This window comes from Anas platyrhynchos, chromosome 1 (assembly GCF_047663525.1).
Source record: "Anas platyrhynchos isolate ZD024472 breed Pekin duck chromosome 1, IASCAAS_PekinDuck_T2T, whole genome shotgun sequence".
Classification (NCBI taxonomy): Eukaryota; Metazoa; Chordata; class Aves; order Anseriformes; family Anatidae; genus Anas; species Anas platyrhynchos.
This window is the reverse complement of record NC_092587.1, coordinates 201,144,407-201,159,538: the sequence shown is the minus strand read 5'-3', so window position 1 is coordinate 201,159,538 and position 15,132 is coordinate 201,144,407. Positions and strand designations below refer to the sequence as shown.

Genomic DNA, 15,132 nt, shown 5'->3' with positions numbered 1-15,132 from the left:
ATTGGTTGATGCGCTCAAGGCCCGCGCTCGCCCCCTGAAGGGCGGCTCGCGATTGGCCGCGCTTCCCTACCCGCTTCGCTCACGGCTCCCTCGGCCCTCTCCTCCCGCCTTCCCTTTCCGCCCCTTGCTCCGATTGGGCCCCCGCGCTCGGTCCCGCCTCTTCCTCCCGGCCCTCGATGCTGATTTGCGCTCCCGGCGAGGCCCCACCCGCGCCGCGCTCCCTATTGGCTCGTGGTTGCCATAGCAACGCGGCCTACCCGCCACCATCCCTGCGGCCTAGGCCCAGGGGAGAGGCCGCGGCCTGGTGGCCCCCCAGGGCTCCGCCCCACTCCGCACCCGCCTCGTCCCCTAACGGGCAGCTTGTGGCGATGGAACCCAGGGGATTTGTGCGGCCCGGGAATTCCCTTCCCTCATCGGGAGGGAGGCAGCCACCCCTGCTCCATCCCCAGTTCGCCTGCCTTGTGCCTTTTTACCCCTAAAAAACAGGGATTTAGGTCATTGTCCCAGTCACCCCCCCAAAAAAACAGGGGTTTAGGTCCTTGTGCCAATCACACCTAAAAAACAGACAGGGTTTAGGTCAGAAATTAGGAGACGTTTCTTCTTAGTTCAGTTGTCCCACTCAAGGCGTCAAGGAGCAGTGTTTGGGGTTTGCAAACCCAAGGTTTGGAGGTAGCAAAACCTGCTCTTTTATCATGATATTTGTCCAAAAATGATAACACTCAGTTCTTAATGTGTTTAAGGTCCAGTTCTTCCTTCTCTTCACGTTACTTATTAACTGTGAGGAGCCGTAAGCAGGGCAAAGGAGGCCACGGGCAAATGCTTCGTTAACATATACTTGCAAATTAAAGTACACTTGCAAAAAGGTCCTGTCACAAAATCGTTTTTAAAGGATGTCTGCAAGTGCAGCAGAAAGACAGCAAAAGTTGAGACCTGGCAGGTCTGTGGTAAAAACAGCTGATTGCCCTTTTATCTCATAAAAGCACGTTTTAGTTTCTACCTCGGTGTTTGCATCCTTTTCTGAAAAATGAGACCTTCAAAATGGGAAAGAGGCAGCAGGAAACGCACCGGCGTCTTGAATCTGCCTGTTTAATTGGACATTTGTGTTTGTTCCGGTGCACCTCGAAATGCTGTACGTTGCACACACCACTTCTCCTTTGCAGTGTGCCATCATAAGACCAGAAAATGAAACTAAAGTTTTTGTTTCCGTCCAACTGAAGCTAGGACTGCAAGGCTTTTTCTCAGTGTAAATGTTAGCCAGCTATTTGAAGACACGCTGCCTGTGACAAGCATGTAAACTCAGTTTATTTGGCAAAAACAGTATATAGCGTTCAGCTCCTAGGGGAAAAATGTGGGGGTGAGGAAATTGAGCTCCTCCCCAAAGTACTATATTTGTAAGTTAGAAAGCTCCCTCATACTAATTACTGGAGTAAAACCAAGAAAACAAGCACAACTGCTTTGATGAGGATGTCATGTAGACCAAGGCCACCCTCAAAAGCAGATTTGCTGTTTTTAAGTCAGCAATCAACGGAGGCTGGTGTGAGGTGAAGCAGTTATCAGCCCTCCGGAGCATGCCCCTAGGATCCCTGAATTCATGCACACCCTGCATGCCTGAGCGCATCCAGTATTTGAGCGTGTTATTAGTTTGTCTTTACTGGTTGTAGTACGCAGCCACTAGTACCTCCTTGAGGTCTACTGACTGTTAGCCCGTGAGGCCCCCATGCTAACGAGTTGTGGGAACACTCCATGCTGCAAGAGATTTGTGGCACAGCTCATTAGGAGTGGTACAGAAACCCACATTGAGTCTATCGTTGGGCTGCCTAAAAGTTGTATATTGTTATAAGTTGCCCCCTTAATTAATTTTCAGAGAGCATTGCATTAATAATAGAAAGGAATTTATTGAGTAAGCAACAGCAAGCAAAACAGCGCTGGGCGGCCGGGGAGTCTCGGCTCCGCCAACGGCGTGCACCTCACCGCCCCCAGGGTCCCTCTTTATATCTTGGTAATTCCGGGATTACGCAGCACATCCTGGTATATTCTGCGACTGCGCGCACTGTTGCTAGGGGGTCGTCTCTGTCCCTCTGGTGGTCATGAAGATGAAGGCCGTAGTCTTCCTCGGCGTCGTGGTTCAACTTCTTTCTTTATTTGGTCATGTTGGCCCAGCGTGAGACAGGAAGGCAAGATGTTGATACACTAGTTTAACAACTTATCAGGAGATGGTTACGTGAACTTTGCAGCAGTGTTTTTTGAACAAAAGAGGCTACTGAGATGCAGAAGGAGAGAAGGGGAGGGGGTTCTCTTTTTTGTTACATTAAGCAAAGGAATTTTCATAGTGTCTAGCTAAGCATTATACAGCTCCTTACTTCAGCAGGGAGTTTTCACAACTCCCGTTCCTCAAACAGAACTCCTTGTTTTTACAAAAGACAATGAACAAACATTTATTGTGTATTACATATATCACTATGGAAATTGCCAGGCCAACAGTAAGGCCAGAGTGTGGATTTATCCACACCTGCAAAAGCATGCGTCATTACCTGCATTTTTGAAGCCACCTTGTAAAAGCATATCCCATCACAGCATAGCTTTGCTGAAATCATTCAAAAATGCTTCTGGGACAAATGTGTTCCACCTCTTCCTATCCCAGTTGGCATGGATGTTGGTTAAAGTCTTTCTGTACAGATGGAGTTTTTTGCTGGTATACACTCACCAAAAAGCATTTAGAATAAACCTAGTTGTAGCACATGCACCAGCAAATGATAATTAATCTTGTGGGATAATTGTGATGGTATAGTGCTATGTCAAAAAATATATCAGGGTAAGTAGCCTTCAAGAATTTATTACATTCCCAACTATCTATAGTTGTGCTTGAAAATGCTTCTCCTTGTGGTTATGCTTGAGCTGAATTTTTCTGGGAAGTTTAATAAAATTCCTTTGAACTGTTTTAGAGCTAGACAAGTATAGAAAAAAAAATTTCTAGGCACATAGAAATGTTCTTGCTTTTATTCTAGTGAAGAAAAAAAAAAACACACGTTTTTCACATGTTTAAGAAAGAAAAACACAGATACAAAAGAAACAAACACAGTGTAGATTTTTAAAGATTGTTTTAATGAGATGTAAATTACCTCACTGTACACAGCTGAAGTCCTTTGTTCTCCAGCCGAGATTCACTTAAGGAAGCAGACAGTGTTTCTTTGTGGTTCCTCCCGAAGGGTGAAAAGTTTTACTCCCTTCTCAAGCCTCAGAAGCAGCTCTGCTGTCATGAGCATCATGCTCTTCAGTACTTCATTTGCACAGCAGTCTCGACTGGAAAGTTTGCCAGCACAGCTACAGTGGAAGAGCTCGTAAAGCCTCCTAGACAGGATCAAGTTTAGATGACTACAATATATTACTATATATTGCTTATATCAAAACAGCAACGGATGTTTTTCTTGAAAGTACATTGACAGGATTTTGCCAGCAAACGTATTGATTATTGAATGTTGTTTTAATCCTGGTGTTGCCAAGTCAGCAAAACCTTTAAATATAAACCCTGCCTCCCAGCCCTGCCAGTCCGATCACTCCTTGTCCAGGTCATGCAGGACTCATGCAGCTTCTCACACTTTTATTCACGTTCAGAGTTGTACCTTGGTGACCTCTGACCAACTAACCATAAGCTTTTTATAACTGGATTATCTCCTCTTCAGAGCTAAGCACTCCAGTTACTCTGGATGCAGAGAGTCTAGTTTTGTTTGTAAGGTCAAACGGTAGAAAACGTTGGAAATGCAGACTCTGGAAAGCATAACAAACTTTTGGCTTGCTCTTATAGTGTCTGGTGGTGGACAGGACTCCACTGGAGATGCATGGTGAAGGAACCATCTGCTAACATTGCAGTACAGGTGAAATTCTGCGTATTGGATTTTTTCTAAAGTGATCTGTATTTCACAGCCTCAAAAATGAAGTCAACATGAATATATTCAGTAATAGACAATTTGATATGTTGATAATTAGGAAAAATTCAAATACTGACTGAAAAAGATGTTTAGTATGTCTAGACCTGTACGTCTATTCTAACCTGTAGCCAAGCTTTGCAAGATAGTCCTGACAGCTTGTAATTTGTAACCTTTTAATTGTGATGGGTTTGTCTTTACAGGAGGGCAGGCAGGCTGCAAACAGCAACAGGACAAGATCAAAGGCTAACGACAGGGGAAAAACTGTTGAATCCGCATATCCCTGCCTTTGTCAATATACACTAAATGAAGTGGCATAAAAACCCAACCTCTGAAACATTTTGGACAACATTATCAAACCCAGTGCCTGGTATGCATACATAACACCTGGCATTGTGATGGATAACCACATCTTTCTTTCTGCCAACTCCAGCTAGCTGGGCTACCTGTAAGAGCCTGACCAAAGCAGCTTCTATGGTAAGCAACTGCCTGAGCAGATGCTAAAGACTTTCTGAGTTCCCACAAAGGCTTGTGTAACCTTTCGAAACCCTGTGTTGTCACAGCTGGGTTGTTACCAGTACCCTAGTAGGACTGAAATGGCATCTTCTTGGGTCTTGGGAGAATGAAGGACTCAAAACCCGGATATATTTTACTTTGGCACATCTGTGTCATCTGCAGCTACCCAGGCATGTATTTATTACTGTTCTGCACTACCTGTGACTGCCTGGGTGACATTTTGCTGGGTGAGGTTCTGGGTTGCTACAGAAACTGTCTCTACAGATCCATTCAATCAAGCAAGGCTCTAGTGACAAGACTCGTGCTTTCAGCAGGAACATAAATAATTCACATTTTTGCTGGCCTGCTCTCCTTGCCTTCCCTGCAAGCAGACTAATGGCTCCAAGGAAAGCAGCTGTGATTAGCTGGAACACAGAGCTCAGAATTAAAGGTGTATTTACTAAGATGCATTTTCAAAATGTTTTGACTCAGAGCCTATTTTTTGTTTTTAGGAGAGGAGCAAGATGATCAACAGTTTTTTTTTTTTTTTTTTTTTTTTTTTTTTTTTTTCTGAAAGATAACGGGAGAAGCTCTTCTTTGAACCAGAACTGTCCCTATCACATCACATCACATGCTTCCAGTTACCCTTTGCTGCAGCACCACAGCCAAGGAGGCAGCTGGTTTCCTGACTGATAAAGCACAGTCACGTGCAGGCGATCAGTCCAGTGTTTCATCCACCTCCCCCCCCCCCAGCTCAGCTTCTGCTCTTCTGATCTGGGAGTTCAGCTCTTCCTCCTGCAGCAACAACCTCCACTTTTGCAGCTGGTTTCAATGAATTTGGGATAGATGCCAATGAACATGGGAGAATCTGCAGCAGTGTTTGGGCAATCCAAGTTCTCGTCCACCTTTTGCAATTCAGTCACCTGAGAACCTTGTGAGTAAAATTCGTGTAGTGAAATAGTATTTAGGTTGTATCTGTGTTTAATGTGACTGTAGCTAGCTTGACATCTGCTAAAATCATTGACCAACCTTTCTGTTATGTTTCAGTGCAGTCTGATAATAATCACACTCTATGGTCTATAATATGTAATCTCTATAAAAAAAAAAAAAAAAAAAAAAAAAAAAAAAAAAGGCTGTTAGATATCATTTGTCATCTTTTGTAGTCAGCTGCATCTGTTGGAGGTTGTGGGTGCTGGGGGCTGCCACCCAAATGTGCAGCCCCTCCTGCCTTCCCGTTCGTGATCACACCTGCATCTGGCTGTGGGATCTTTTTTTTTTTTTTGGCATTTCTGTGCATTGCATCAGCTTTCTAAAGGTTGTGAAGTTTTTTGTTTGTTTTTGTCTGCTTGTTTGTTTGGGGGAATGTATCTGCTTTTCCTAAGTCCCCCTTGCAAAATATTTTTAACCTGCCAGCTCTGTGAAGCAAACTATACAGAGCTTGAAATGCTCTGGATTTCTCTTTCTGGTCTCCCCTCCAAACATCAGCAGCCTATGGATCCACGTCAGTGTAAAGACCTGTTCCAGCCACTGGGATCAATGCGTGTGCTATTTCTGGCACCAAAAGCAGTGGCAGGGTATGAGGAATGATAGATGCTTGCTGTGATCCATTTTATTTTCTTGATCCTTTGAGAAAAAACAACTGCCTCCCCATCTCCTTCTCATCCTGTAGTAGTGCCACTGATCATTCATGCCTGAGTGTCCGACTTTGAACTGGTCCCTACTGAGTTTCATTCTTCAAAGCATTGCTCCAAGTGTTGAGAGTATAGTGAATTCAAACCATCCTCCATGATACTCACAGTCTTTGCAGTTTTGCACTATCAGCAATTTTTGTACATGCGTTTTCTATTCCGTCATCCATACTTTTAGTGAAAACATTAAACAAACCCATAGGTAGGCTAGACCCCTGTAGCCACTTCTCTGTCTTGACAAGGAATGAAGCCAAGTTGTACTGACCCTGTAGGTATTTTAGCTAGATTATGTGAATGCATCATGAGACAAGTATTTTACTGAAGTCCAGATATCTGATATCTATTTCTTTTTGCTTATTTATGAATCTTCTAAGTCATTCATAGAAAGAATTTTGATTGTTATTTTTACCTGATACAATTTCATGGTAGTTGCTATTCCTCTTCTTGTTATTTTCCAAATGCTCAGAAACAACCTTTTATATACTCCAAACTGAAGATGACTGGCCTTTAACTTATTACTTGCCAGGACCAAATCCATCAGATCTAACTCCTCATTGATGGTATTATACACTTGCCTTACATTAACCCACTGGAAAAACTGGAAGTCATTTACATAATGAACACACAGCCAGCGCAACCACGTGCTCTCCGTGAAGAGCATCTGACTAGCAGAGAAGCATCTGATCTTTGCCCAACACTTTAAAATCCCTTGGGGAAAAATAAATAAATAAATAAATATAGACCCGAAAACAAAGAGCAGTTCCTTTATTTGTGTATAGAAGGTAGAAGCAGACCCAAGAAAGACCCCTGCAGGTAGATAACTCTGTTCTGCCAGTGAATCACTGATAAATATCTTCTGAGAACAGTTATACAACAGTCTAGCACCAACCTTAAAGACATTTCAACTGCTTTGCTTATGGGAATGTTGTGTGAGAGAAAAGCCCTAATGAATTGGCCATCTTTAGTGCTTTTTTTCCTCTCCAAGTGTCTTCTTACCCAAACAAGGCTTTTGATTGTTTTGATTTTTTTTTTCAGATAAATTTTTGTTGCCAATTTCTAATCACTTTGACGCTACTGTAAAAAAAAATTAAAAAGGATAAAGAAATTAAAATGTCTGCAGAAATTTGGAAAATATTTAAATGTATATGTATGTGTATTTTTCCTAAGTAAAAACAAAGTTTAAGATTCTCTTTAATTTAACAGAAGAACACTATCTACCAGAAAGTGCAAGGTTTGGCAGTGAGATGCAAAGCAGTTTTCCCTGAAGTCAGCAGATAAGATGGGTGGTGTTTGTTCTTTGTGGCTCCTCAGATTAGAAGGAAGCTCTGTGAATTTGATGTTGCACCTCAGGGTGTTTTTCTGGGAAAAAAAGTTGTGATTCTTGGCTAAAAATCCCTACTAATTTGCCTATATGCTGGGAAGTGTCAGTTATAGGGATCCTACTTACACTGTTCGACCAACACTAGCTTTACATTGTTGGTGTATGGAACCACAGAAACATTCAGGTTGGAAAAGACCTTCAAGATCACCAAGTCCAGCTGTCAGCCTGACCTACAAAGTCCCATCCCTAAGCTGTGTCCCTCAGGGCCACATCCACGCGTCTCTTGAAATACCTCCAGGGACAGAAACTCCATGGCTTCCCTGGGCAGCCCAACGTTTGACCACCCTCTCAGTGAAAAAATTCATCCTGAAATCCAGGCTGAACCCCCCCCCAGTGCAACTTGAGACCACGCACAGTATTGCAAAAGTTTCCAGCACCTCTCCTGGGAAAATCTGCCCTCGGGATGTAGTAGATGTACTTACTCAACACAGCTATGTGCCAGCAGCATCAACACTCATGGGACCCTGAGCAGAGCCATAACAGACACACTCTCTTTTCCCACTCCTATACTGGGTGGCTTGTGCTGCTGTTCATCTCCCTACCAACAGTTCTTGTCCCTCCCTGGTTTTCAGTCTAGACAAAAAATAAAAAAGCGTGGGCTACAAAACAATTATTTCTGCAGTGATTTGAGCTTGTATGGTCATTAAGCAAAACTATTGCTAGCTCAAACGGGTAAAAGCTTCTAAGAAACCCATCTCTCCTAATCCCATCTTGGGCAGCCCTCCTTGTATAAATGAACATAAAAAAATGTGAAAACACCCATTGGGCCGGACTCTGCGGTCATTTACAGCCTGGTAGCCATGTAGAGGGTGGAGGGATGGCAGCTTTATCCGCACGTTATCTCTTGTGGTGTAGAATAGGCTCTTCCCTTATTCTTCAAACAGGATTTTCCTGTTACTGTGTGGGGGCTGGAAGGTTTAACTGCAGTCTGACTCTTCCTGCTGCTATGATTGTAATTGACTCCCAGGAGTCTTCATGGATATTGAGTAAGGAGGCATAAACCTGCTAGGGAGAATAGTCTTCCTAAGGGACAGCTTTCGACATCCCAAAACAGCAAAGCAAGCAACCCCCTGCCAACCCTTTATATTAAAAAACAGTTTCTGACCTAATCCTATTTTGTATCTCATAAGAAGATTAAAAGAATTAAAGAGGAACCAAGTGACCTGTTTAGTCCATTTAATATTAAGCATATGACACATAGCTTCATCTTACAAAAGGCCAGAATGAGCAGAAGGACATCCTTACACACCTGTTATGTTGCTCTTGAGGACTTCCAAGGTGCAATGCCCTGTCCGCATCCACCTCCAGAGGATCTCCAAAGCTTTGTGGTTGCATTCACATGCCACCATCCAGAGGTTTTTGGATTAAAAAAAAAAAAAAAAAAAAAAAAAAGAACAAACTGAAAATCCTGGTTTGGCTTTAGTAGAGTAGTTATCGCAATATGCGAAGAGGAGCCACCCTGGCTGTGCTGCAAAGTTTTTGAGGAGGTTCAAAGTGCCTGGGGGGTGGGAGGGATGGGGCAGGTGAAGGCAAGGCCCAGCTTACCTGCCTGAGGGCTCCTGCACAGGGAGGTGAACCAGCACCTTGACCCCATGCACCACACCGGTGCTATACTGGCACATTGGTGCGGGACACGGAGAGGACAGGGCGTATGGCCCTGAAAGAGGGGCCTTGCAGCAGATCTGTGCCTGACAGCCTGCTCCCCAAGGCCACAAGACAAATAAAGGCACAGTGTCTGCTTCACATACTGGTGGTGCCTAAAGCCTGCGCCTCTCCAGCCAGTCCCCAGTAATGCCAAACTGAAGTGTGATCTTTTTAAGGACTCCATAGGCACTAAGAAAAGCAATTCACTCACTGACCTGAGCTGGGATGTTTAAAGAAGTACTCACAGTGTTCTTCTTCAAGACCATCATAAAAAATCCTGGGCTAATTCCCAAGTGCTTTTACAATCCATTTGACTGAGTTGCGAGCAAGGAAAATATTCCAACAGTTTATCTACGTGCTATAGAAGGAAAGGAACATAGAGCTGCCTAATATCCCTGTCTGTCTGCAGCACTGTGCTTGTTCAATAAAACGCTTCCAGTAAGTGTTATTCAACTTGCCAATCATAAACAATCCATAATGAATTAAGGAGGTGCTCTCTTTGCATTGGGAGCATCTGGTAAGTTGGGATATACCATGAGGATCACTGGGTGGAGGTGTGCCCAGGGAGGCAAGAATCAGGTCGGGTTCCTCACCCAGTCGCAGTCAGTTCATGCCTTGAGTAAGGTTTACAGTGTTTGGGGAGTTTGGCATAGCTGTGTATATACATGTAGACAAAGGGTGAAAGGCATATATTCTGTCACTAACTATTTCAGTGCTGTGTAAGGAGACAGAAACTATCTTCATAAGAAAACCTACCCTAGATATTCTGTATATACGTATGTGTGTACTTATGTGTATACAGGAGTTGTTATAGTGCAGTGGGACTCAGCAGTAGACAGACACATCAGTATGTTGTTCAAAGAAAAGCTCTTTGGGTGTTCTGTAGCTGTTTATAATTTCTGCCAGCAGAAATACTCGCTTCTTCTTTTGCCCTTCCTCCCCCCTTGCTGCTTCTGCAGAAGGAATAGGGAGGCACGTGTTCCTATTTGTTTAATCCACGCTATGTGAAACACTGCAAAAATTACACAGTGGCACATTAATAGATATAGGGGAAGCAAATATGCTGTGGTCAAGCCCTGCACCTGTTGTAAAGGGCCCCATGCAGCAAATTTTGCAAAAACCCTAGTGTTTACAAGTGCAAAAATCAGACTGATTAATGCACACCAATTCAACCCAGCACTAGGGAAGTGCTTTTTGAGTCTTTCTCCTCTGCCTTGCCCTTATAGTACTCTTTACCTCTGCACTCAGCTTATGTAAATATGAATGATCATAAGTGCAATTTGATGCTTCCAGGCCAAAGTTTAGCAATGGGTTTAAATTCAAATCACTACATTGTGCAATTTGCTCTTGCTTTATAAATGTGCAAATCAATACACTAAGCACTGGGCAGCACAACACTGTTTCCAGCTTTTAAGTAATGAATTCACATTATAATGCTGCAAGACATCTAAAGACAGGCAAGTTTATTTTGGAGGTAATAAACATATGTAATGATATTAGCACCATGGTAGAATCAGCAGATATCTGAGGTGGACTTACCTCCAGTTTCCCCTTGAAACAAATGTCCAAGAGCATAAAGCTTTTAACTCTAGAAAGTAGATTTTTATTAGAACATAAAAATACTTTTATTTTAAATAGAGAATCCTTCCAATGAGGTAGAACAGAAACACAAAGTTTCTAAATAAATCTTCAAAGGAACACAATACATAGCAATGAACAGAAATATGTAGAGGAAATGTATAGACATGAGCAGAAGAGGTACCACTTCTGCAGGTTGAAAAAGTAGGCCAAATGGCTGTGGCTGTTCTGCTTTGCAGAGGTTGGTTATTGCTCTACATAATGGCCTGCTTGGTCTTGTTTCAAACCAGCTGTGTATCCAGGTAGGTGTTCATTATAGGTGAATACATTTGGCAGTTGTGTGTCTTGTGTTGATTTATGCAGGTGAATAAAGGTGTTCAAGCACATCCACATATGCATATTTATAATTGATAATGAGCTACGTTCTGAGTACGGTGAGATGGGTAACTCTGCTGGTCTTTGTTTTCGGGGATGTTGCAGCCTGTGCAGTGTGAGGGACGTAGGCAGTCGCTCTGGAGGCAGACGCAAGAAGAGGCTCGAGATTTCACACCAGAGCTGCTGTCTGCTTTCTGAGTCCATGAGCCAGGTTGCAACATGATGAAGTAAAACAGATCTTGTGTTCCTTGTTTGGACTGCACGTAAAGGGAGAGTGCACAAACAGAGATCTCACAAAGTGCATTGCTTACCTGATTTACTTTTAATTTCACCAAACTGATTAAAACAAAAACAAAAACAAAGCAATGACCTGTATTTTATATAACATAGACTGCAATTTCAGTTATGTCAATAAATTAACAGGTCCAAATTGTCCAGTCTACAAGCAGATATGGCAGATAACCAGATTACATAAAGAAAATTATTTTTCTACTCTTATCTTAGAATTTAATGAAGGTCTAGTTTTCTTTTAACCAGAAGAACCCAGCACATATTTAGCTAATTGTTTACTGATGTGGTTAACATTTCACTGGAGGACCCTGTCATTACTGGGCATTGGAGTCTGTTGGGTATTAAGAGTATATTTTGGTCTCGGGCCAGTTAAAAGATCTGAGCAGACAATAGTTGTACCCTGGCTCAGCTCAGCAATGTACAGTTATACAAATGCCTGTGCCACATCTCGTTTAAATCTCACTGTTAATACATGGTAGCAGTTTGATGTTGCTCTTTGTCATTACTTTATGCAATAATGCAGGATCTTTACAGAGATTTAACATGCAGATGATGGTTAAATCATCTCCAACAGCAGTTTTCAAATAGCACTGGCTTTTTCACTACCAGGGATGGCTTTCCATTCTCAGCAGCTATAAAAGACAAGGCTCACCCTCCTCCTCTCTGCCTATGGCTAGGTAGCACAATAAACGTGACATGGGGGTCCCTTCTACCAGACCAGATATGCTACAATCCACACCACATAGCTCCACCACCCAAGGTGCAGACACAGCCCTTATTCGTGCAGTTAAAATTTCAAAAGTTTTTAAATTTAATTTTGTACCGAGACACTTAATGAAATTACAGCAACTGTCTCTCTGTGACACCGTCACTTTATGTCAGATCAGGTGCCAGCTGTGGCAAAACTCCTTTGAACTCCAAAGCAGAGATTTGGAGTGATTCAGGAGAAATGCAGTCATGTGCCCACACCTAGCTGGAACAAAACCCATGTGCCTGGTGATCCTGTAGTGCACAGATCCAGTAACAGCAATGGTAGGAACAGCCTCACACGTACACGTGCACTGCACACGCTGGCAGTGAGACATGCTTTCACTGCAACAAAGCTGAAAATAAGACATTCAAGCAGCTGTTTAAGTTATTCCTCCCTCTCTCCTTAAAGCCACTCTTGGATTTTACCAGGCCAGGTGTTCTTCCACCAGTCTGAAAGGCAGAGTGTATAAAGGTCTTGGTTGAGAAAACTTACCACTGGCTTTTGGCTGAGATTGCAAAGGCAAGACCACCATCAGCATCCATTTGGCTTTATAAAAATATTTAACATTTACTCGCTACAACCTTTCCTCACACCCCTTCTTTTCAATTGCTGCTGTGTTCTCAGCATTTTAAAAGCACTCTGGATTTTTACTGTGAAGGAACAGAAGAAGTAACAAGAGCTCATAGCTCATCTGGTTAGCTTTTGGCCTAAAAAACACACGGCTGTTTGGCATTTTAGAAGAGGACATTCCACTCATAGCTCAACAATTCAAGTTTTCTTCTCCTAGTTATCAGCTTTTTTAAAAGCCCCCTACATATTCCTCTTTGTGTGTGAGTGACTATTCAGCCTTGGACAGACATAGAACACTATTAATTTTGGTTGGGGTGTTTCAGGGGCAACTGAGGAGAAGATTGCAGCTTCACTGCCACCTGAAGTCAGCTCTTGGGCTCTTGGGCACTTGACTTCAGTTACATTTCTGAGAAATACCAGCGCTCTGCACACTGCTTAGCATCTCTACTGCTTTAAGTTTCATCTTTGTGTGTTAAGAACTGGGATTTTTCATCCACTCAGCTTTTGCACTGCTGATTTCTCCTGGAAGACAGACTCGTCTGTCCCAAGTCACCCCTGGCCGGTAAGCAGAAGGGTAATGAGTGGTATTTTTGTCTGCTGTTGTACAAGTATGTCCTCCCTCCCTTCAGCTTAGAGTCTGCAGCATGTGTTGATTCAGTAGAAAAACAAACCCTGTAATAACTGCTGAGACTTCTAATCATCACAGTCCCACCTGACTGTAATGCTTGTTTTAGTTCAGCTGAATAGAATGACCTGTGTTTAAATAGCATGTGAGTAGGTATTTTCACTGTAGTAAGATCTCTTTCCCTTGGCTTTTCACAAGATAAAACATCCTAGCATTGCTGCAAGGCAGGGGCGAGACATCTGCAGGAAAGAGTAAAGCTTGTTTTGAAGATAAGAAGTTGTATTTTGAAACAGAAGTAGCTCCTCCTCCGAGCCTGTGTTCTCTTCAAACATGTCACAATTTCCCTATTGCTAACGTCCGTCCTGCCAATTCCTTCCTTGTTGATTTTGGCAGAGAGTTCATCCGAGTCAAGTAAGTGGTGACAAATTCCTGCTTTAAGAAAGTAAGATCCCACTGGGAGAGCTGAACATAGCCATTAAAATGTTCCATGAGGAGAAACAACATGTCACATGCATGTTTCCCTTGCCAAAGATTTTGAAAAATTCTATGTCTTGACAAAGCAACTGCAAATTGTGGGGATCCAGAGGCACTGCCTTTCAAATCTGGAAAATTGCTGGCTCTTTTACCTCAGAATGTCATTTTGGTTGTTCCATCTTCTTTCCTCTTTCTCTGGGGGAAAATATCCGAAAAAGACTTGGTTGTAGGAAGGTGTGATGACTTTACAGTGGCACAGCTCATACGGGAATTTGCTCTGAAGCAGCTGAACCCAGTGATAGGCAAGACCAATAAGTTGCTTGTGACACCGGGCAAGAGATGAGCAGGAATGTCTTGGTGGCAGGAAGGAATCAACAACAAACCTCTGCGGTCTCCAGCTTTTTGTCAGCACACTCATCAGACAGCACGGCCACTGTGAATGTTTTCAGACAAAGCTAAACTAAACTAAGCTCTGAATGAGAAATGGGAGCTACCATCACGCTTTATTCAAACTTGCACTATAATCTGTAGACAAGGGATACAATTCCCAACTGCGCTAGCCTGATGAAAGGATTTACGTTCGGTTTTCACACACCTACTCCACTGAAGGAGTAGGGGTCAGATAGGGTCAGATCTGACCCACTGAAGGGTCAGATAGCATGCTGCTGAGATTTCAGTGGCATTAGGGACTTGCTCCAAACGTCAGAAATACAGTCTGGTGGAGCATTGCATAGCCACATTCTAGCTAAAGCCAGAACTTGGGCCCCTGGGCTCATTACACTGTAGGAAGAGAATTAGGTGCCTTGGCATGCCATGCAAAGCAATCTGTTGGGCAAGAAGCCACTTCAAGTCGATATGCAAAATGGGAAGTTGCCCATATTATGTTGGAAAAGGTGAGGACAGGAGTGGTTGCTGCCATGACATGCTTAAGGCATAGAGTTAGGACATACAAACAAATCAGTGCAAGTCCTAGAAAATCAGAGCCGTTTGTGTAGACGGCTGAAAAGATCTTCATAAGGGACCATGATCTGTAAGGTGATGGACAAATTCATAGACAAATAGAATTTTGGATGACAGGGTTTTGTTACTAGAAAAACAAACAAACAAACAAAAAACTATTTTAGTAGATAGAACCCAAACCATTCTAGGAGTTGAACTAGATTGTAAGAGTAAGGGATATAATTTCAGAATGGAATGAATTCTTGATGTGAGTCTTGATAACAGTAGATCTGAAACAGAGATCTAGGGCATACTTTCTTTACAGCTTGGCTTTGTTTAAACAAAGCAAGAAACATTCTCATCAAGATGAGACTAGACCTTGACCTTCCTGTACTTAT

At 42.9% G+C, this 15,132-nt stretch overlaps 1 long non-coding RNA gene across 1 annotated transcript; it reads left to right on the top strand.

The window, feature by feature from the left end:
• Positions 1–42: 42 nt before the first annotated feature.
• On the top strand, positions 43–11,095 carry LOC106019135 (uncharacterized). The gene is made up of 2 exons (XR_002405067.4): positions 43–3,872; positions 4,127–11,095. It is a non-coding gene; the product is annotated as an uncharacterized lncRNA (long non-coding RNA).
• Positions 11,096–15,132: the final 4,037 nt, after the last annotated feature.